This window comes from Syzygium oleosum, unplaced genomic scaffold (assembly GCF_021117445.2).
Source record: "Syzygium oleosum isolate NSW1041296 unplaced genomic scaffold, Sole_v2.1 Sole_v2.11, whole genome shotgun sequence".
Lineage (NCBI taxonomy): Eukaryota > Viridiplantae > Streptophyta > Magnoliopsida > Myrtales > Myrtaceae > Syzygium > Syzygium oleosum.
The window spans coordinates 7,307,088-7,329,567 of NW_026607495.1; the positions used below are offsets into that span (position 1 = coordinate 7,307,088).

General features: G+C 43.3%; 1 pseudogene; it reads right to left on the bottom strand.

Annotated features, from left to right (window-relative positions):
* Nucleotides 1-291: 291 nt before the first annotated feature.
* Nucleotides 292-18,991, bottom strand: LOC115687883 (calmodulin-binding protein 60 C-like; annotated as a pseudogene).
* Between the last annotated feature and the right edge of the window lie 3,489 nt (nt 18,992-22,480).

The window sequence follows — 22,480 nt, forward strand, 5'->3', positions numbered from 1 at the left end:
AGTGCTTTTTTTTTTTAATTGGCCCCAATAATGACAGGGTCCAATAGATAAGTAACTAATATGCTCTCATCTAAGAAAAAATTGCCATCGATTCTATCTGACAGCAATCCAAGAAGCATCTTACCTAAAGCGACAGTAAGAAGGATCAAATCAAGCGTGGACTGTTTTTTTTTTTTTTTTTGAAGAAAAGCCAGGACTTCAATTGGTGGTCCATCTATCTGCACAATTCTGAGGCCTCTCTTCCTGATGCAGAAGCCCCACTGCATCACTGCCTTTATCTTGAGCCGGCCATTAACGCCTTTGCTGGTGCCTAACATCACCATCATCCCATGGTGAGGTCAGAAAGGACGTATCATCATTTTCCAACAAGTACTTCATCATATCATCTGCAACGTTTGACTGGGAATCTTCCATCACGTGATTGGCTCCAGGACGAGGAAGTGTACTACTCCATTGGAAGCTTGATATTGGGCCATAGGGTTGTTCAGAGGGGAAAACAAGCTCGTTTACTGTAGAGTCCATTTGGTTCGAAGGATCGTGGCTACGCATGGCAAACTGCGAAATGATATCAGGGGACTGCTGTATTTGCAGTCCGAAAGAAGTAATGCCATTATATCCTGGAGAAAATAGACCATTCAAGCAGTCTGCATATATGGGCTGATGTGCAGCGAGAGGAACACTTCCATCATCTGAAAACTCCGTGGCATCCCCACAAATGGTATTTTGTGACTGTACTGGCAATGGCAAAGCAGTTCCACCATTATGTCCTGGAGAAACAACTAGAACATTGATGTTGTTATTAAACATATGCCGACGTGAGCACAGTTCCACGATCTAAAATTTTTTTGAATGAATGGTCATGAGCCTTTACTATTCCGATATCACAGAAAGTGCTGCACATCTCTTTAATTTTTCTTGCCACTGGTCTTTGTTATCTTTTAGTGCTTCAATTGACAAGGCCCTTTCCCTTCACAGATTTGAATATTTTTATATCTCATTTTTCGGCATATAAGTTTAAACTTCCAACCTTATTTGCTAATGTGATCTTGCAGGCATCATTTGATAAAAATGCACATATAAACACGATGCCTTGTGCTCATTACATCTATTCATATCTACCTAGTGATAGCAATATCTTGTCAATATCCACTTAGCATCACCTAAATGAATGTGTTTATGAGTATCTGCCCTCCCCCTCCCCCAATCCCCCCCACTCAAAAGGGCACATTTCAACAACTAATTTCTACCGACCAAAAAAAAAAACCAACCAATATCTTAGTTGCTTTTTTATTGCTTGGACAGAACACGTACGTACGTACGGACATATATGGCCAAACGGATAGAGTGCGTTGAATGAGGCTCATCTTGCAACAAATTACAGCTTACAGAATATATCTTTTCGTGTATAGTTAGTATTAGATAGTGACCGTTCTCGACATTGCATGTCCTTACAGTTCATATTGATAACTCTAAAATCTTTCATGTCCAAGTTGAAGTTGCATCTCTTAAATTGAACCCCAATCAAATGAAGTACTTGATTATTGCTGTTTCGCCTTTGTACTGATAATCTATTAGATTAATGCTTTTGGTAGTGACTTGCAACAACTCCTCTTGCTTGTTCGTCATCTTTTAAAACTATTTCTTAGCATTTTTTGTTGCATCTACAGACACGATAAAGCCTAACTTACAAATGGGAATCCTCTGCATATAACTTATGAGTCGGTCCAAAGAGGGGGCAAAAATTGGTAAAATCTCCTTCGATGCAAGTTCAATTGAAGGGTAGCTCGACAAATAAACATCTTCATATTATGTGGAACCCAAAAATCATAAGGATCTGGAACACATTGCTTTTATTTATCAAAGCTCAACAATCAAGTGGAAAGTCCTATTATCATCGTAATTTCACGGGCCACGTCTTTGTATCTACTTAAAGGGAGAGATGGTTTTGTGTTTTAGAGCATGTACCTTCAACAGTGGAGCCCGCATTTGCCGGCAGAGCTTCCGGACCAATTGGAGCAGCACAGGTTCGTGGAACCAAATTACATTGGACAGGGACGGGATTTTTAATTTGTCCTTCAATAACTTGAGAGCTATTCTTCTGCATTGAACCAGAATAGTTCTCACCATTGAACTGCCTAACATCATTCCAATTATTAAAGCCCGCCTTTTTTACAATTGCATCTCCAGGTTCCTGGAAGAAAAACACTCGGTATATCACACTAGCTGGACTAATGGAAGTATTTATCTCCAATATTAAAGGTACACACTCTGACTTGAAGCAACAATTTCTTTTTCCCAGCAAGTAATGTTGTATTCCAATGGATGAACTTGTACTCAGAGTAAGCACGTAAGTGCAGCACAGAGAAAGAAGATTAAAGAACCTCAATTCACTTTAAGCCTATCGCCACCCATTTCTCCACCACATAAAAGTCAGGTGCTCGAAAGATGTAATGGAGAGTACAATCTAGCCAAGGGTCCTCAAAGATGCAAAGTTGATTGAGAAAGGACCAGTGAAGAAATATAACATGCATCAACTTGTATTGTGCAAGTAATTAAGATCTTCATAGTTTTAGACTTGAAAATTCATAGTTGCAACGCGAATGTGCTAACTGTCAAGGATGACAATGAATCAACGGCTGAAAGTGCTCTCCACAGAAGGCCACTTAGATTTACAAGGTCACCATCCTCAACTTTGCATTGCAAGGAGCGAAAGCTCAAAATCACTAGCATCTAGACTTTCTTTTTGTTCTCTCCACAGGCACTTCATATCACTTTTACTGCCAAATAAAAAAACAAAGCATCTAGATGTCCAACCAATTCCCCGTTTCAAGTTTCCATATCTCTGATCAATTCTAACACTTATTAAGCCGCACAGCTACAAGTAAACATCATATTACTGATTACATAGATAGTATGGGACATATTATATGAAATCAGCATGATGGTGCATAGCGCATGGACTGGCTTGACAAAACTCAGTAGGAACTCCTTAGTTACTTACCTTCTCTTGGGCAGAAAGTCAATCAGTAGCCGAATATACCATGTCTTTGATTGGGCTGGTCGGTTGACGATCAGTATTGAATACAGCAGCATGATTAGGATAGTTCACACGAGGTTTCCAATTTGTGCAAGTCATTGCATGATCTCGGAGGCATTCCCAGTTCTTTGTTGTTAGCTTTCCAAGAACCTATTGATTAGTGAACACACAAGACTTACGTTCTTGGTAGTCAGTCAAACCATAATTGAGAATCATTAACTAAGTGCTTACCCCTCTCAGTTTCTTCGAGTCCGTATACAGTTGCTGTAGAAACTCCTCCACTTTATGTATTCCGGCATCCTTCAATTTTTGGTGAGATTTCCCATCTTTGGCAATCTTCTCCAACCTCCAGACCTCATCATCAGATGCAGGTGGATAATGTTTCTTGTTTGCTGTAAAATGAAGAGTACATATACAGTAAGGTCCTAGTCCCTATTAGATTAATGAGTAGCTTCTGATAGGCATGCAGACTCTCTCCTGAAACTGATCCAAAGTGTCAACATTTGCTAATAACAAAGCAGCCGATCATATTTTATTTATCAGAATTTTCGTTGGATAGGTAAAGGTTCACATGAAATGAAGCTCTCAATTATTGGAGACACGATGTCCGAAACCATGTTTGTTGTCAGTCATAAACGAAGGACAAGGTTCATGTCCTGTAAAGGACTATGAAAGACTTACACTCTCCTCTATGTTCCTTGACACGAAAGGCATCTGTTTTTGCTTCCCGAATTCGTGTATTCCCACAATAACCTGATGCAACCTTAAGCCCTATCCTGAATTTTTTACTCCTATTCCAGCTGGAATTGTCCGTAAATATCAGTTCTCCCAGCTTCCCAACACCTCCGTTGAGCGTCAATTGGAGATCTCCTGTCAAAAGCGGCCCCTTTCATTCACGTTCTCTAACCACGTAGTTCTCAAACTCTTCTTGAGCCCAGTTATCCTCATCATCTTTGTTGAAGTCACCTTCAAGCACAACAACGTCCAAGTTAATGGAGGATTCCGGGCCTGATCTAACAACATCCCCTGTATGTGCATTGATCAAGGCAATGGAAATGCTAGCACCCCCCTCTCCTTCTAGTTTCTTTCCAGTAAATAGAGTATCTGACAGTTTGGCTTGAATTTGAAGCCGTAAGTTTCTCACATCATTCACTCCCGTAGATTCAGCATTAGCCCTGCATTCTCCGGGGAAAACAACCATTAGGAACAGGAACAGGTATAGAAGCGGAAAATTGGAAAGTAATGACAGAGAGACAAACTATCAAACATCTCACTTGAACAAGTTTTACTTCCAGGGAAACTACAAGGATAAATAGATGCATTGTCTCAGAGAGTATAACAATGTAATTTTTTAAAAAAATTAAATGCTGCTCTGCTCCCAAGCTACATATGAATATGTTCTAAATTGGAGCATTGAAAATTTGGCGCACGCCTAGTCGTTCTGGCCTGACTTCAACTGAGCTCAGACTGCCTGCGTTGGGGTGTTAGGGGTAGAGTCGGACCATTATTCCCCAAAAAATCAACAGTGCATAACCGGTTAATACTACCCAGAAAGCCAGCATCATGGTGGAAGTGCATTCATACCATCCAAGGTGGGGAGAGTGACTATTTGCAAGCTCCACTGTTTCCGTCTGTTCAAAACCACCAAGAGAAGAGTTGTCAAAGTTGGAAACATGAAAAAAAATGAAGCAGAAGGGATACAAAACCAATCAATTCCATCAAAAGAAGTCGAAAACTTCCTTCTTAAAAACAACTTATCGAACACCTTATTGAGACTAAGTTCTTCAGGCACATTTCAAATCACAGTGTTTACCAAACAACAGTTGTATATATAGCTTATATGAACAATTCTAACCATTTTTATTATCCCCTTTCATTCCATGTCCGTGTAAAATGTTACATGTGTTTTGGAATGGTTATGATTCAGCTTTAGGTGATAAAGCCACAGTAGTGGATGTTATTGAGGCAAATGACTGGAGATGGCCTCCTGCAAGTTCTGATGATCTGCTTGAAACTCAGATTGCTCCAAACTCTGGCTCCGTAGACAAAGTGGTATTTACTGGATCATCTAGGGGCTCTTTATCTGTGAAGGAGGCTTGGAAGCTCGTGAGGAAATGGAGGAACAACGTTACTTGGCTTAAGCTTGTATTGTTTAAGCCTAATGTGCTATGTTAAATATGTCTTGAATTTTATGTACTCAGTCCGGTTTATCACCTGACCCGACATATTTTTTGTGCAACCTGAAAGTGGAGGAAAAATTGAGATTTAGTTCGCGACGCGGAGGGTTGGGCCAATAGGCCCAACTCGTAGCAAGCGAACAAATCTCCATGGCGGACCGCCCAAGCTGGAGCAAGCGAACCAATGTCTCGGGGGGTTCGGGGGCTACGCCCCCAAGAAAATTTTTTGGGAGCACTATTTATACTGCGGCTAGGGTTTTTCATTGGGTTGTGAGAGAATTTTGTTTTCAGAGAGTTTTGTGAGCCGTGAGGTTTTGTCGTTGTTTCGACTTCTGAAAACTGTACTCTCTTTGATTATAGTGGAATCTTGTCTTGCCTCGCCCGTGGACGTAGATCACCTTGTGATCGAACCACGTAAATCTCTGTGTTCTGAATTTATTTTTCGCATCTGTTTCCAACATGCCAAAATTTGGCTTTATGACTTGGCTAGTCATTCACAATAGGTTGCACATATTGGTGTCACGCCCCGTACCCCACGAAGCGCGAGCATCCTACCTCCGGTCGATTATTATGCGACGTCCCAGGAAGCGTCGCCGACCCACATTCAGAACAGGCAGAGATCAAACACATACGGAAGCAATACATAACAAACCCTGACTAATATAAAATACAAGCCAAGGATAGCCAAGCAATAAACAACGATTAACGCAGAAAATATGTACATACTTATATTACTATTTTAAAACTCTTTTTACAGTGTTCACTACAACCAAAAAGGAAACACCAACAGCTGGGAATAACCAAATAGCCACTTCTCTGTTCTGCTCCGTCCCCACCGGGGTGTATGCTCGACGACCGCTGGATAAAATTCGGTATTCCAAAAAGAGGTGGTGTCCTCGGCATCCTACGGCTGGGGGTCTGAAAAGTTTCGGTTTACACAACCGTGAGACGAATCTCAGCGAGTTCAACCCCTAAACCTAGGTTAGGCTAGTATGCAATCTCCTGACCGGAAATAAATATTTGAAACCATAATGCAACAACAATCAAATAATTCTCTGACCCTATAGGTTAGGCAGTTCAATAATTAATAATCATGGCACGTACGTGGCACACATTATCACACGTACGCCAATCACATGCTCATGCACCGATTCTCACACTTTCGCATGCCAGTCCATGTATGTTCATGCATGCAAATGTCGTGGACATATCACGTGCATTTTCCAGCCCACTGGCCCACACTGGCTCACTGGCAATCGCCCAATTTATTATTCATTACGACGACTCGAGTCAACAACATTCACGGCCCGGTGCGTCTAGCCTGCTTTAAAGTGCATGAGGCGCAGCAACCGATCTAGCCCAGTGTCTCTAGCCTGCTTCAAAGTGCATGAGGCGCAACACTGATCTCCTTACGAACCAAAGCCTGCTTCAAAGTGCATGAGAGGTCGTACCGGGCATCGTCCTGCTTCAAAGTGCATGAGGACGGTATCGACCCGAAGGTCACGACCCGAAGGCCCTTAAGTGATCACACAACCCATTATTATCTGAACCCCGCGTAACACGCATCAGGGTATTTTAGGTGATCACATGCTCATGATAGTCACGCAGTCTCACATAATTTCATCACAAGCCTCATTCTCGGCATTCATAATGCGTGCCATGAAATGCAACATGAGCATCCACATAACATAGGCACAGGCACACAGTTCAATCATAATCATTCCACAGTGCCTAATTCAAAAGCCACGTGCTTACTTGGCCTATTAATATCGTGCGGCCCAATTCCAAATACACAATTCAAGCCATCAATTGGCCAATCACACTCCGCACGATTCAGCCACATAAGCACGCAATATAGCATTTCGCAATTAAACATAATTGATCACCAATCAATCAATAGCCAATCATTCTGGGTAATCCCGGCCATTCAGCTAATAATTCTTGCTGTCCATTATAATCCGGTACATTCCTCAAAAACATTGACAGCCGCTATTTCCTCAATCCGGGCCCAATAATTGTCCATAACAATCCCACTAAATTCCTCGGATTTTATTTCCACTAATCAGTCCTCAATCCAGTCTGAAATACACACTAACACTATCTAAGCCAGTCCAAAATGTACCGATAATACCTAAACCAGTCCAGAAAAACGCACTAACAGTCCTAATCCGGGTTTAGGAATTTTACTTACTTAATCCGAGGTCACGACGACGGGGAACGGCGGCCGATCACTGGTGAACAGTGAAACCGGCGGCGGAATTCCCGACGACGGCGTGAACAGTGACCCGTACGGACGGATGAACAGTACTCCGTACGGGGGCTGCTACAGTACTTCCGTACGGACAGGTACGGCGCGGCGTCGTACGGCGAGGCTGGACAGCTGGGTGGTGACGGAATAGCAATCCGAGCTCTGACGGCCCTTTTTGCCGGACGGGAAAGAGAAAAAGAGGGAGAAAGAGAGAGAAAGGGAGAGAGAAAGGGTCGGCCAGGGTAAGGCTGAGGCTGAGGGGGCTGAGGTGGTCCACGGCGGGGCACAGTGGTCGGCGGCAGTGCTCCGGTGGCCGGCGATGAGCTCCGGCGAGCCAAACAAGAGAGGAAAAGAGAGAAAATGGAGGAGAAAGAGCTGGTGGGGGCTGTTCTGGGTGGTTCTGCCGAATGGGGGAGCTGAGGAGAGAGAGAGAGGGTTTAATTCTGGTCAAACATTGTAGACTAGGGGCGCCAAGTGTCGCCCATCCGCAAAAATGACTAAAATGCCCCTAATCCAATGGTTCCTATGCATTCTTATCCAAAAAGTGGAGGGTAAAATGGTCTTTGGCCCTCAATAATTGAGCTGATAATCATCCATAATTGTCCCAAAAATTTTCCCAAAAATTCGGACCCGAAATAGCCCAGGGGCAAAACCGTCATTTTTCCGGCCCCGGGGCGAAATTCCAATTTTCGCACGTACCAACCCTCCATGAGCGTGGCCAACATAATGTGGCATCGGAATCGCGAAATTCACTTTCTAAACCCTCGAAAATCGACTGCGAAGTTCCGGGAATAAAATAATATTATTTTTCCAATTTTTGTCGAAATTCCAATTTTTGGCCATAACGACTCCTGGTATGCGTGGCCACCCAAAAATGGCGCCGGCCTCGAAAAATAACCTCATTTGGCCTCGAAAAGCAACGCTGGCGTCCCGAGGGACAAAATCGTAATTTTTCACCCCCGGACCGAAATTCCAATTTTTACTCGTACTAACTCCAAACGTGTGTGGCCAGCGTAATATGACGTCAGATTCCAAAAAATAGTCTCTTAAGCCTACGAAAATCGACATCGAAATCTGGGCCCAATTTCGTGATCAAAACTCGCTCGAGTTTCAATTTCAGGGTCTCTGGCTAACGGGCGGCTGTTTAGGACATACGCGTATCGACCTAGGGTTATTCGAATTACGACGGTCCCGATCATTGAGAGAATGAGAAATTATCATTAGTTCCAAAGGTCACGATCGTTCGGTTCAGGTTCAGGACTGGTTGGCCACGTGCACTTTCGGTCTTGCCGAATCACCTGCGATCCGATTGTACATCGTTGGCCTTGGCCAAACCAAATCCATCACCTTTCCTAAGATCGGCCCCCGTTGGCCCAAAATATTCACTCATCGTATCTCGAGATCGGTGTCCCGTTCACTGTCGAGTCCCTGGTCCACGTACCGTTTCCTAGTTAGCCATACCCCATTGGTTAGTATCCCGAGAGTGATCAGCTCTGGGCGAGACTTACTAAAATGAAATGCGAAATATTGTCAATTTTATTGATCCCAGAATTACGTCGAAATTCGAGCTGTTACAACTTTTCCCTACTTACAAAAATTTCGTCCTCGAAATTTGTAATCTATCCTTATCTACTCAAATAACTTGGGGTGTTGACGTCGCATCGCTTCTTCGCTTTCCCACGCGACACCTTCTGTTCCGTGGTGCTCCCAGACAACTTTGACCAATGGGATCGTCTTGTTTCTCAGCACACGCTATTTTCTATCCTCGATCCTGACTGGTCTTTCCACGTACGATACTTTATCGTCCACGTCTATCTCCTTATATCTTAAAACGTGAGTCGGATCTGGTTCATACTTTCTTAACATCGACACGTGGAAAACACTGTGTACCTGGGACAAATTGGGCGAAAAGGCAAGTCGGTAAGCCATATCTCCAATCTTTTCCAAAATCTCAAATGGCCTGACATACCTAGGACTCAGTTTTCCATTCTTGCCGAATCTAGATAATCCCTTCATAGGCGACACCTTAAGAAACACGTGATCTCCAACCTGAAACTCTAAAGGTCGCCGTCTTCGATCGGCATAACTTTTCTGGCGACTTTGCGCCATTCTGAGTCTATCTCGAATAACCTCAACTGCCTCAACTGTCTGCTGTATAATCTCTGGACCCGTGATACTCCGTTCAGCCACTTCATCCCAACACACTGGCGTCCTGCACGCCCTACCATATAAGGCCTCAAACGGGGCCATCTAGATACTCTGTTGATAACTGTTATTATAGGCGAATTCTACCAGATGCAACTGTTCTTCCCACTTGCCTTGAAAATCCAATACACAGGCTCTCAGCATATCCTCTAGGGTCTGAATTGTCCTTTCTGACTGACCATCCGTCTAAGGATGATAAGCAGTACTAAACCGCAGCTTCGTTCCTAAGGCCAATTGTAAGCTTTTCCAAAAAAATTCGCTGTAAATCTTGGGTCACGATCCGATGTGATCGTCACTGGCACACCATGCAGACGTACTATCTGTCGTACATACAATTCGGCATATCTTTCCAGCTCAAAATCCTTTCGCACTGCCAGAAAGTGCGCTGACTTAGTTAAGCGATCCACTATGACCCATATTGAATCATGCCCTCTCTGGCTTCGTGGCAAACCCGTCACGAAATCCATCGTGATGTGCTCCCATTTCCACTCGGGGATCTCTAACGGTCTTAATAAGCCACCTGGCTTGCAATGCTGAGCTTTTACTTGCTGGCATGTCAAACACTTGGCCACATGCTTGGCCACATCCGCCTTCATTCCATTCCACCAATAATGTTGCCGCAAATTCTGACACACCTTAGTGCTACTCGGGTGGACACTATACTTACTGCAGAAATTTCCATTCAAATTTTTTTTCCTCGAGTTTCGCCTCATCAGGTACACACAATCATTCCTAGAACCTCAAGATTTCTATCCCCGAATATAGGGAAATCCGACTTCCGCTTATCGGTATCCATCTCAACGACTTTTTTTTGAATCTCGTGATCCATAAATTGCCATTCCTTGTTCTGGGCCTAGATTTCCAAACTAATCCTCAAGGCGGTCAACAGATTCAACATTCGGTTCACCTTAAATTTAACTTCCAAGTCTCTGAGCCTGTCCGACAAGGCTCACTCTCTAACCATCATACACGCCATCACTGGCTCACAACTTAACACATCAATTACTCGTCTAGCCCTTCCATGGCGACACCAGTCATCGCAATCAATTCTCCGTCGTGCATCAGATAAATCATCTCGTACGACCTCAAATGGCACGACGCATATGCTACAACTCTACCGTGTTGCATCAACACACACCCAAGTCTTCTTAATAAAGCGTCACTATAGACCTCGAATCCTCCCGGCTCAGGTTGAATATTCAATACCGGGGCAATTATCAGCCTACGCTTCAGCTCTTGGGAACTCCATTCACAGTAATCATTCTATTCAAACGGATTTCCTTCCCAATCAGTCGTGCCCGTAGCACGGTTATCGACGAGAATCTTCCACAAAACGTCGATAATCGTCAGCCAAATCTAAGACACTGCTAACCTCCGTTATTGGCATCAGTCTTGGCCACTTAGTCATCACCTCGACCTTAGTTGGGTTCACTGCAATTCCATTTCCCTTACATTATATGTCCAAGGAACGTTATTCTATTGAGCCAAAATTCGTACTTGCCATACTTGGCGTGGAGTACGTGTTCTCTCAAGGTTCGCAACTCCTCAGTCAGACTTGCTTCTTGCTTCCAGGTTTCTCGAGTCTCCCAATACATCGTCAACGAAAACCGTTACGAACTAATCCCATAATTCTTGGAACACTCAGTTCATTAGGTCCATAAAAGCAGCGAGGCATCCCTTAGACCAATGGGCGTTACTATGAATGCATAATGCCCATACTTCGTCTATTAAGCAGTCGTAATTACATCCTCTTTTTCACATCCTTAACGGAAAATTTCCAGTTCGTAACACAATCTTAGGAACATTCTCGTTATGAATTCTTTGCCGATGACATCCGTCCATAATTCAACCTCAAAGGACACTAAAGTTCCTTGCAATTGATCGAACAGGCTATCGATCCTCGGTAATGGGTACTCATTCCTTTTTGTCACCTGGTTCAATTGCCGGTAATTTACGTACCATCTCAAAGTCCTGTCCTTTTTCCTCATACCAAATACAGGAGCTCCCCATAGAAATATACTAGGGCGAATAAAATTTTTGTCCATGAGTTCTTACATCTGAACTTTCAATTCTTTTGATTTCCAGCAAAGACACTCAATACAACGCCCTCGAAATCAGTTCAACTCCTGGGCAAATCTGCCATGATTCCACTTCTCGTTCTAGTGGCAATCCTAAAATTTCTAAGGAAAGACCTCGAAAGGTTACACACCTCGTTAATTTTTTCGACTTTAGTTCCGTCACGATCGGGTTAATCACGCCCACTAAGCGTCCTTCTCAACCTTCATCTGACATCTAATCACCTCAAGCAAGGGCATCCAAGGAATCGATATTCCTCCTCGACTTTCCTGAAATCCAAACCTAGGACGTCCATTCAGACAAAACTGGATTACCCTATTATCAGAATTCATTACAGCTTTCTGCCTTACAAATCACTTCGTATCAATTTCTACGACAAAATCGTACATGACCAATACTGCCAAGTCGACACTCCTTTCTCTACTATCAATTACTGTCTCACAGTTAAGACACCTCAATGACACCATCACCTTATCATTCGAGGAATCGTCACACCAAACGTGACTCAAGCACAACAGACTCAATCCCATCCAGTTTAACTAGTTGTTCCGACTCCCACTTTCGATGCAAGCCTCAGAACGGCTCGTTTGACGGTTCGGCTTTCTAATATCCTTCCTAACCAGTGGAACGAATCACCTGTTTCCCTGCCATCTGCCTCTTCCCAAAGCGGCGATTATCCTTAATTTGAGTAAACCACTATCCAGAAGTAGTTGCACTTTCCAACTGATCTCACTCTATTACTTGAGCTCATTCATACACTTCCCCATCATTCCTGATTTTTCGAACCTTGTCCTGTAAATTCTCAACCAGCCAAGCAGACTCCATTTCATATCATTCCACAGTCATCTGCCCTCGGCGAAGTCACATAAACTCCATCAGTTCCCTTTTCTTGGCACTCTCCGGAAAATATTTTCCCATAGGAACTCTTAACAATCATGGCCCAAATTTGGGCTATACTCATTGGGGATATCCTATCCCTGGTGGAAGGCCATCTATAACTAGCATGATTCTGTAACTGATACACCGCCAAATTTACTTTCTCAATCTCGGTGCACTCCGATGTTTCAAAGGCTTTCTCAAATTCTGCTATCAATCTCGGTGTAGCCTCGGGGTCACCCTTACCATTGAACTTAAGGGAGTTCAACTCGAAAAATTATTCCACCAATCGGTGCACCTGTCTATTGGCCACTACTTGCACTTGGCCTAACTGGCATCATTCCCATTCATAGCAGTAATCTCTGCAACCTCAGCAGCCTGGGCAATAACAGCGGCCCCTTTCCCGAGCTTGCAATCCCATAACATGCCCTATCTCCTGTAGGGTATTCATCACATCGTCAAACCTTGGGTCTCTAGCCTCACGAACTCCCTTGCTAGCCTGGGCTTGGGGCTCCTTCCCCCTTCTCCTACTTGGAGCTTGAATAATGTCCTCTAGTCGACGGTCTCGGGCCTCCTGGCCTCCTGAATTAGGCTGACCCTGGGTTTCTTACCCTTTCTTCTATTCATTCTCACCACTCAGCTACCCCACTACCTGCTATAATTCCATTAAGGAATTAAAAACTTAAACCAATCTATCCCAGTCTAAGTCCTAGGCAGGTATCAAACAACAATCAACACTCAGCATGCGGCCTAACATTTATCCAACACGTCACCCAAGGGATTTGCATACTCACCTCAGGTCCTGCCGCACCTGCACTGCAAGGGTCACACTGGTAAACACACAATCAATACACAACTGTCAGGAGATGCATGTAGCACACGAGGTCACCCTACCGGCTACCCAGGTCTCATCGCTCCTTATCACTCCAGGCTTCGACCTAATTGGACCGAGCTGACCTTGCTCTGATACCAAAACAAGAGGGGATGTCACGCCCCGTACCCCACGAAGTGCGAGCATCCTACCTCCGGTCGATTATTATGCGACGCCCAGGAAGCGTCGCCGACCCACGTTCAGAACAGGCAGAGATCAAACACATACGGAAGCAATACATAACAAACCCTGACTAATATAAAATACGAGCTAAGGATAGCCAAGCAATAAACAACGATCAACGCAGAAAATATGTACATACTTATATTACTATTTTAAAACTCTTTTTACAGTGTTCACTACAACCAAAAAGGAAACACCAACGGCTGGGAATAACCAAATAGCCACTTCTCCGTTCTGCTCCGTTCCCACCGGGGTGTATGCTCGACGACCGCTGGATAAAATGCGGTATTCCAAAAAGAGGTGGTGTCCTCGGCATCCTACGGCTGGGGGTCTGAAAAGTTTCGGTTTACACAACCATGAGACGAATCTCAGCGAGTTCAACCCCTAAACCTAGGTTAGGCTAGCATGCAATCTCCTGATCGGAAATAAATATTTGAAACCATAATGCAACAACAATCAAATAATTCTCTGACCCTGCAGGTTAGGCAGTTCAATAATTAATAATCACGGCACGTACGTGGCACACATTATCACACGTACGCCAATCACATGCTCATGCACCGATTCTCACACTTTCGCATGCCAGTCCATGCATGTTCATGCATGCAAATGTCGTGGACATATCACATGCATTTTCCGGCCCATTGGCCCACACTGGCTCACTGGCAATCGCCCAATTTATTATTCATTACGACGACTCGAGTCAACAACATTCACGGCCCGGTGCATCTAGCCTGCTTCAAAGTGCATGAGGCGCAGCAACCGATCTGGCCCGGTGTCTCTAGCCTGCTTCAAAGTGCATGAGGCGCAACACTGATCTCCTTACGAACCAAAGCCTGCTTCAAAGTGCATGAGGATGGTCGTCTTCCGGTCGTACCGGGCATCGTCTTGCTTCAAAGTGCATGAGGACGGTATCGACCCGAAGGTCACGACCCGAAGGCCCTTAAGTGATCACACAACCCATTATTATCTGAACCCCGCGTAACACGCATCAGGGTATTTTAGGTGATCACATGCTCATGACAGGCACGCAGTCTCACACAATTTCATCACAAGCCTCATTCTCGGCATTCATAATGCGTGCCATGAAATGCAACATGAGCATCCACATAACATAGGCACAAGCACACAGTTCAATCATAATCATTCCACAGTGCCTAATTCACAAGCCACGTGCTTACTTGGCCTATTAATACCGTGCGGCCCAATTCCAAATACACAATTCAAGCCATCAATTGGCCAATCACACTTCGCACGATTCAGCCACACAAGCACGCAATATAGCATTTCGCAATTAAACATAATTGATCACCAATCAATCAATAGCCAATCATTCTGGGTAATCCCGGCCATTCAGCTAATAATTCTTGCTGTCCATTATAATCCGGTACATTCCTCAAAAACATGGACATCCGCTATTTCCTCAATCCGGCCCAATAATTATCCATAACAATCCCACTAAATTCCTCGGATTTTATTTCCACTAATCAGTCCTCAATCCAGTCTGAAATACACACTGACACTATCTAAGCCAGTCCAAAATGTACCGATAATACCTAAACAAGTCCAGAAAAACGCACTAACAGTCCTAATCTGGGTTTAGGAATTTTACTCACTTAATCCGAGGTCACGACGACGGGGAACGGCGGCCGATCACTGGTGAACAGTGAAACCGGCGGCGGAATTCCCGGCGACGGCGTGAACAGTGACCCGTACGGACGGATGAACAGTACCCCGTACGGGGACTGCTACAGTACTTCCGTACGGACAGGTACGGCGCGGCGTCGTACGGCGAGGCTGGACAGCTGGGTGGTGACGAAACAGCGATCCGAGCTCCGGCGGCCCTTTTTGCCGGACAGGAAAGAGAAAAAGAGGGAGAAAGAGAGAGAAAGGGAGAGAGAAAGGGTCAGCCAGGGCAAGGCAGAGGCTGAGTGGGCTGAGGTGGTCCACGGCGGGGCACGGTGGTCGGCGGCGGTGCTCCGGTAGCCGGCGACGAGCTCCGGCGAGCCAAACAAAAGAGGAAAAGAGAGAAAATGGAGGAGAAAGAGCTGGTGGGGGCTGTTCTGGGTGGTTCTGCCGAATGGGGGAGCTGAGGAGAGAGAGAGAGGGTTTAATTCTGGTCAAACATTGTAGACTAGGGGCGCCAAGTGTCGCCCATCCGCAAAAATGACTAAAATGCCCCTAATCCAATGGTTCCTATGCATTCTTATCCAAAAAGTGGAGGGTAAAATGGTCTTTGGCCCTCAATAATTGAGCTGATAATCATCCATAATTGTCCCAAAAATTTTCCCAAAAATTCGGACCCGAAATAGCCCAGGGGCAAAACCGTCATTTTTCCGGCCCCGGGGCGAAATTCCAATTTTCGCACATACCAACCCTCCATGAGCGTGGCCAACATAATATGGCGTCGGAATCGCGAAATTCACTTTCTAAACCCTCGAAAATCGACTGCGAAGTTCCGGGAATAAAATAATATTATTTTTCCAATTTCTGTCGAAATTCCAATTTTTGGCCATAACGACTCCTGGTATGCGTGGCCACCCAAAAATGGCGCCGGCCTCGAAAAATAACCCCATTTGGCCTCGAAAAGCAACGCTGGCGTCCCGAGGGACAAAATCGTAATTTTTCACCCCCGGACCGAAATTCCAATTTTTACTCGTACTAACTCCAAACATGTGTGGCCAGCGTAATATGACGTCAGATTCCCAAAAATAGTCTCTTAAGCCTCCGAAAATCGACATCGAAATCCGGGCCCAATTTCGTGATCAAAACTCGCTCGAGTTTCAATTTCAGGGTCTCTGACTAACGGGCGGCTGTTTAGGACATACGCGTATCGACCTAGGGTTATTCGAATTACGACGGTCCCGATCATTGAGAGAATGAGAAATTATAATTAGTTCCAAAGGTCACGATCGTTCGGTTCAGGTTCAGGACTGGTTGGCCACGTGCACTTTCGGTCTTGCAGAATCACCTGCGATCCGATTGTACATCGTTGGCCTTGGCCAAACCAAATCCATCACCTTTCCTAAGATCGGCCCCTGTTGGCCCAAAATATTCACTCATCGTATCTCGAGATCGGTGTCCCATTCACTGTCGAGTCCCTGGTCCACGTACCGTTTCCTAGTTAGCCATACCCCATTGGTTAGTATCCCGAGAGTGATCAGCTCTGGGCGAGACTTACTAAAATGAAATGCGAAATATTGTCAATTTTATTGATCCCGGAATTACGTCGAAATTCGGGCTGTTACAATTGGACAGGGTGAAAACTTGGTCTGACATTGATAGCACTTGTGTGCTATGCGGACAACATGAAGAATCTCGAATGCACTTACTCTTTAAGTGCGTATTCTCAAAGCAGATTTTGGGAACAAGTTTTACAGATACTCTCAATTGCTAGATCTGCAAGTGATTGGAAGGATGAATTTACTTGGGATGCAACCATTTATTATCTCTGGAGAGAGAGGAACTTAGTGAAGCATGAAAATGTGTCCCCTCAAGTTTGTCGTGACCTTGATGCAGCTGTATTTTTTTTTCAGTTAAAGTCTTTGTAGAAGCTACGATTCAGGAAGGAAATAAAACACTTACTGCTGATGTTAAGTGTTTGTGGAGAAATTGGCGAGTTCTTGTTGGCCAACTTTGCTGTAATCTGGTGGCATGATTTTTTAGTTTGCATCATGTTTTTCTGGGTTGTATTTTGCTGTTGCCATTGGTAATGTAGATGGGGATGACTATGATGCCATGTTGTCATTTGGTGTGTAGTGTCATCAGATTGAAAGTCAACTTGATGAATAAATCTCAATTTATCAGGCTTTCCCATTATAATAGGTTGCTCAAAAGGATCTCCCATCCTTTATGTTGAGCAGGGACAAAAGTTCCCCTTAGTAATTCGATGGTGCCGAGTAGAAGGGCCATCGCTCAATAGATGAATGTTACTTTAGGGATAGCAGACTGATCTTCCCCAAGAGTTCACATCTACGGGAAGGTTTGGCACCTCGACTCGGCTGTATATGTGGGACATTATGCTGCAATGGACTTGTATGGGATGTGACCTCCCTTGTTTTTCTTCCACAGGTTGCCCAACAAACTGAAAATTTACTTATAGAAAAAGAAGTGCAAAGTTCGTGCTCAGTGAATGCTGTTCAAACAGTCGACATGTGGAAATTTTATAAACTCTGTTTATCTTACCAGTTCTGGAACAGCATTCTTCATTGAGCTTATCTGTTGCATCATCTCTTTGAGAGCATTCTCCATGGAACTGCACCATGGAATTGACACCGTGAACAACTGCTGTCTTGTGGACTTACTCATAACAAATAGACAAATATCTATATGTAACACTTTAGTTACTAGTACATATGAATGTCAGACCCAATTACCAAACTCATCAGATGCATTCCCTTAATCTACGGCGACTGAGAAAAGTCAATGTAAAGCTGGAAAACATATTTATGCAGCACATAGATAACAGAAGCAAGTAAAGTTAATTAGCAGCTATCTCCAAATGCACCGTCCTTTCAGCGATCGACAAAAAAATGTAAGTGCAGGTATTACACTTTGCTGAACAGAATCATGGATTGATGACTTATGACACTCGATGATATTTCTAGTTGGCGAGACAACACCCATGGAAATTCTCTTAGAAGAATCAGTTGATGCAGATTTAACAACAAACCAAATAAAATATATTCACTTTTGTAAGCATTCAACCAAGTCAGATTTAGCACTGACCCATTCTACCCTGACCTGTCCAGCAAAGAGAAATAGCAGAGAATTACATTGTAATCTGTCACATATTCATCTCATTCAAGTTTCACATCACAGGTATTCTCATTGTTCTCCTTCGACATGCAAGTTGTCATTGACCATATTTTCCAAGATTCAAGGAAAAAATTATGTCCAAGCCACTTCATTGAAAATGTGGATCTTTTGATGATCCATACTATCCGAAACAACATGAAAAGCCTAAATCATGTTATTAGCGGAATTGCTTGGTCATTTTTACCAGTCAAACGATAATTCTCTATGCATCCGGCAGCAATTTCTCAGGCAGATTTCTATCCGGAAGCTGACCGGAAGGACAGAAATGCATCCAACCGCTTCTAATAAAAAAGATCAGCAATTGGAGTGCACTAAAGACTCTACTTTGTATGTCCAAGTTGGCTACTTTACTCATCTTACCATTCTCCGGACAACCTTCTCCATCCACCAGCTCCTCGGCATGAGATTCCTCTCAGACCGGTGCCTACTCGACTGTGTGAAGATCACCACAAAAGTACAATCAAGATAGGACAATTTAGCAAACAGGACAGCAAAGAAACCCAGTAAAAATAACGGTTCACTGGCCGAAATCGCATAAGTAGGAAATACTGCAATTGGCGCACGCCGAAATCGCATAACAGATTCGAGACGGGCAACATTGGAGGTCCTTAATGCTTCGTATCTAAGCCACAGCACAACCCCACGGACAAAAAACTGAACGAAAGCGATTCAGAACCGTCACGAGGCAAAAGGCTAATCAATGTTATGCTTCAACGCAGGCTTTGCCATATTTTGTCATTCCAAGAATCTTCAGCTCAAGAACTCTTCATTGAGTATCCCTCAAGTAAAGCTAAAACGAACACCATCATCAAATATCGAAACGTGGAGAGGGAAGAGTGAACTCAACCTCATTGGAGCGGTGCGTGGCCTCTTGAGTTGACTTGGTTGACCTGAAGAAGTGGAAGCCAAAGGTCTCTTTTGCATCAACATGATTTTCTTTTCTTTTGGGGAGCTTATCAAGAACTTGGAAGGATTTGGTCGCTGAACAAACGGGAACAAATGTAGCAGAGCAAATGAAGGAGACGATGAACTGTCAATGCACGAACTCAAGCTCAAACTCCAACGTAATGAGTTTGTCATCATGCGTGGGTGTTTTTATGGTGTCGGTTCTGGAGTAGGCACGTCAAGTCATAGTGCATTTCCGGGAATTGCAACCGGTTTTTAAATTTTTCTTTTTTCTTTTCTCAGATTCTAAAAATTGACAACAATCGCTTCTTGACTGCTGCTTGTAAATAATAACTATAAATATGCGTTATAATTATTTATTGAGAAAATTTATGTACATTGAGGAATGTTGTAGGCTAATTAATATGCCTCTTCATTAAATTGACGATGTCGAGAAAAAGATTATCGTTGCTTGATTTGTTACGTAAGTTTTTTTTTTTGTTTATCATACAATTGATAACAAATCACGATAACATTATTTTACGATTCTGCTATCGTCACTTTTCGACGTACTTTTAAGCATATATTCATTCGTTTATATATCATACACCTTCCAAATTATTAAAAGAGGATTTTACTTAATCGGTCACCAGTAATAAAGGGCGTGGATGCGCGTGCTCCATCCTGGACGACAAATATTAACAAAAAATTTCCATTTGACGAAAAAATTCCTGAGAATTAGGAAATTAATCGTGACCAGACGGAATTGCACTGGAAAAGGTCCATCGACAGTAACTTGGAAAAGCGTTTTCTTAGTTCACGGAGAGAACCAACTTCAATGTAGATAGAAATTGTACAAAGAAAAAAGAAGAAGTCGAATGCGCGTGGATATTTGTTTTTGCTGCACATGCGATTGAAGAGCGGGCCACTCGATTCGCTTTTTTTTAATCAACTCCCACGGCGACCTGGGCATATTGACGTAACATTCGATCGCGCAATTCAATTATCACATATTATGTGTCGTCTCTGGTTGTCTTTCTTCCGGCATCTCCTCCATCCGCCGGTCTCTTCTGTCTCTGTCGTGGCCGTCCAACTTCTCTAGCTGACTCGAGTCTCCTCGCCAGTTTGGACTGGTGGTTGTTGCCGTCGTTGTCGTTGTTGCTGTTGAAAGAGAGAGAGGAAGAGAACCACGTACATGCAACGGCGTGACCGACAAGGGGAATTTTCCGCGAAAATCAGGTCATGTCGATTTTCCTGGAAAATGCCTCATGGTTCCGGTTCGTATGATTTCTTGGCCACGCCCCACGCGGGGCGAGCCCAAAAAGCCAGCATGTTAGGTAGTTTTCAGACATCATATTGCTCAGTAACTACGGGTCTACTGCTAGCTATGGGTCCAAAAATGCTTTGGTTGAACCCGGAAATTGCAATGTCTTACAGGCCTTCTGGATCGAACGGGATCGATTACGGGTCAGTGGATGATCAGACTCATAGGATTTTTCCAAGGCAAAAGTCGTACATGGGACCAGTTTGATAACCCAGTTAGCTACTAAAAATTTATAAGTTCAGCACTTAACGAGATTAAGATTGTTGGAGAACTTTAAACAGAATCGACTTCTATCGAACCAAGAGGGGAGTTACTTCAAAATCAATGGGTTATGTAAAGTCGATACGGAAATTAGTACTTTCATTATTTTTCGCAATTTAGGGTTTCAAAAATTAGGGTTTCCTCACCATGCACACATGAAAATAGTAGGTCTTAGCAAATACCTGAGGTACGATGTTTGTACCGTCGCGGAAATTGAGTCAAAGGAGGAACGAGCAAGGGCTGTCGCCTCCTGGAGAGCAAAATACCCAACGTACAACATTTTTAGAGGTTAAACTCAAATGAGCTTGTGATCTCACTCCCCATAAGCTCTACATTTCTGGCTCTTTCACCGACCGTACAATTAGACGATTTAAATTTGATTACGGGCGAAGTGTCATAATATCATAGATTTACGTGTGCAGCGTTTTTATTCGTAGTTACGATTCCATGTCCTAAAGTTGTACTGTATAATAGGTGTATCTTAAAAGTGTGACAGAGAGAGAGACATATTAATGGGACATTACTGACCATTTGATTCTGAATTGTCAAATATAGTATTCAATTTGCGTGGTTCGCAAAAATTATTCAAAATTTAACATCTCCCTTCACTAACCATCCTCTACCCTATTGGCTTTACGAGCCTCTCTCCAAACCCATATCAAGAGTTTGAAAGTTGCTACTGTTGGATGTTTGTTTGTAAAACAAACAAAACAATATTTTTTCCTTTGTCCCACATAGGAAAGTTTTGGGTAAGTGGGCCATTTTATAACTGTGAGTGTCTTCTTACTCCTTAGAGTGAAGACAATGGGGTGTGTGCTAGTCCACACGATGCCCGCGTGCGGGTGCGCGAATAATTGCGCGATTTTGGCGCGATTATTAGGCGCACTTGGCACTTAGCTCTAATCCCTTTATTTTTTATTTTATTTCGTAAGGTTATCTCCTTAATCTTTATTAGTTGAAAGGTTGTTTTTTGTTTATTAAATAATTTTCGAAATTATGAAAATTCGGAATTTTATTTATATATATTTTTATTTTATTTTATTCCGAATTTTACATGTGTTTTTTTCAAGACAACTTTTGGAGATTATACTTGTTCAGTTTTCAACCTTTTCCGAAGGTTGCATTTGTTCAGTTTGCAACTTCTTCCGAAGGAATATCTTTGTTAGCTTTGCAACCTTTCGTGAAGAGTTGCCTATGAAGACCGATTTCTATATATGTCAGTTTTTGGCAAGAAGGAAAGATTAATCAATTTTTTTCAAGTCTTCTTTCGAAAAACTACAGCCATCATTTTCAATTGTTTCCTAGAGAGACCCTGGAGAAATACTAGAATTGCTATCTAGTATTCTCAATTTGAGACTTTGTTGTATCCTGGAGGATTTTTGCCGGTGACCATTAGCAGTATTGTGGGGCAAATAAATCCTTAAGGAAAGTGATATCACGCCTCAAAGTCCGACTTGATTACTCTCTTGATTCGAAGCCATTCAAAATTTACAACAGCTACTTGGTGATGAGAAGAGAA